Raw genomic sequence first — 2,415 nt, forward strand, 5'->3', positions numbered from 1 at the left:
TGGGAATCTTGAGCCTCCTGTATTTGGATGTGTATATTTCTTCTAAGACTTGGGAAGTTTCAGCTATTATTTCATTTAATATATTTCTATGCCTTTTGCCATCTCTTGTCTAATTCCCACAATGCAAATATTTTTTTCACTTAATGGTATCCTATATGTCACATGTGCTTTTTTCATTCATTTTAATTTTTATTTTGTCTGACTGGGTTATTTCAAAATACCTTTAAAAATATGAAACACTTCATGAGTTTGCATATCATTCTTGTGCAGGCACCATTTATTGTTCCAATTTTAGTATATGTACTGCTGAAGTGAGCACTGTATTTTTACGTAACCACTAAATTAATATAAACAGGGTATATAACTTTCATATTAGTGGAAGGGAGGAAAGGAAAGGTAAAAAGTAACATGTCCAAGAAAAGGTAAGAGAGAAGAGAATGAAAGAGAGAAAGAAAACAATAAATTATCAAGCCATTAAGAGCCATGGAGGACTTTAAATGCATATCGTTACATGAAAAAAGCCAATCTGAAAAGCCCACATACTGTATTAGTCCAACTATATGACATTCTGGAAAAGGCGAAAGTATGGAAACTGTAAAACGTTCAGTGGTTGCCAGGGGTTGTGAGTGGGGAGAGATAAATAGTTGGATCACAGAGGACTTTTACAGCAGTGAAACTATTCTGTATGATACTGTAATGATGAATACACATCATTATACATTTGTGCAAACCCATAGAATGTATAACACCAGGAGTGAACCCTAATGTAAACTATGGGTTTTGAGTGATTATGTTCTGCCAGTGTAGGCTCATCAATTGTAGCAAATGTATTACTCAGAAGGAGAATGTTGATATTGGGGGAGGCTATGCATGTGTGGAGTCAGCGGGTATATGAGAAATCTATGCATCTTCCTCTCAATTTTTCTGTGAACCTAAAACTGCTCTAAAAAAGTCTTAAAACAACAACAACCCCCTCATCCCCAATAGAACAGATGAGGCAAATAGGAAGTATAAATTAAGTGTAGATTTAAAAGCAAACATACCAGGCTTGGTGCGGTGGCTTACAGACATAATCCTAGCTCTTGGGGAGGCTGAGGTGGGAGGATCACTTGTGGCCAGGAGTTTGAGACCAGCTTGGCAACGTAGAAAGATTCTGTCTCTACAAGAAACAAACAAACAAACAAACAACAACAACAACAAAACATTAGCCAGGCATGGTGGCACATGTCTGTAGTCCTAGCTACTAGGGAGACTGAGATGGGAGGATCACTTATGCTCAGGAGTTTAAGGTTGCAGTGAGCTATGATCATGCTACTGTACCCTACTTGGGTGACAGAGCAAGACCCTTTCTCAAACAAACAAAAACAAACAAACAAACACCAAATATATTAATAGCTATATTAAATGTAAACATTATAGATACTCCAGTTAAAAGTCAAAGAATATCAGACAAGTTATAAAAACAAAACATAAATATGTGTGCAGTGCAACAGATTTTTAAAAGTTGAAAGTAAAAGAAAGGAACCATGTTTGCTATATTTATAGTAACCAAAAGAAAACCATTATAGTTGCATTAATACCAGATAAAATTGACAAACAAAAATTGAAAGAATTCCAAGAAGAAATAAATCTATCAGTATCTCAGGAATTGGCACTATAAAGATGATTTAAACAGGTCATTTAATAAACTAGACCTAAGAGTTCTAGAACACTGTGCCCACCCACTGCAGAATATATATTTTTGTAAGTTCCCCACTGCAGAATATGTATTTTTGTAAGTTTGCTAAAAAACTTGGCCAAAATCAATCACTTACTGGGCTGTAAAGCAACTCTTGAGAAATTTCAAAGATGTATTTTTTTCAAATGTTGTCTAGTCACAGCATAATCAAACAAGAAATCAATAACATAACTATAAAAACTCGATATTAGAAAAAGAGAAATAAACTTTTAAATAATGCATAAATCCAAATAAAATTTACTAAAAATGAAAAGTTTAGAACTGAATAAGAATAATAGCACTTATTAAAATTGTGGAATGCAGCAATAGCAGGTAGAGGATATTTTTTAGTCTTAAAACTCATAAATCACAACCAACTGAAATTATTGAACTGATCACTTATCTCAGGGACTTAGAGATTAATAAGTGAGATAAACTCAATAAAGTAGGAGGAAGAAATAATAAGAGACAGCAGAAGTTAATAAAATAACAGGCAAACATACAATAGAGAGATTTAATACAGCAGAGATTAACTATTTGAAAAGACTAATAAAGTTAACAAACCTTTGGAGAAACTAAGAAAAAAGAGAGAAGGCACAAATGTTTAATATCAGGAACTCAGAATAGAATACGTTTACAAATGCTGTGGACCATTAAAAGGTAAGCCAAGAATATTATGAAAACATTTGTGCTAATAA

General features: G+C 33.5%; 1 pseudogene; it reads right to left on the reverse strand.

The window, feature by feature from the left end:
* Positions 1-225: 225 nt before the first annotated feature.
* On the reverse strand, positions 226-319 carry LOC112128861 (U6 spliceosomal RNA; annotated as a pseudogene).
* Between the last annotated feature and the right edge of the window lie 2,096 nt (positions 320-2,415).

Source organism: Pongo abelii, chromosome 15, assembly GCF_028885655.2.
Source record: "Pongo abelii isolate AG06213 chromosome 15, NHGRI_mPonAbe1-v2.0_pri, whole genome shotgun sequence".
Lineage (NCBI taxonomy): Eukaryota > Metazoa > Chordata > Mammalia > Primates > Hominidae > Pongo > Pongo abelii.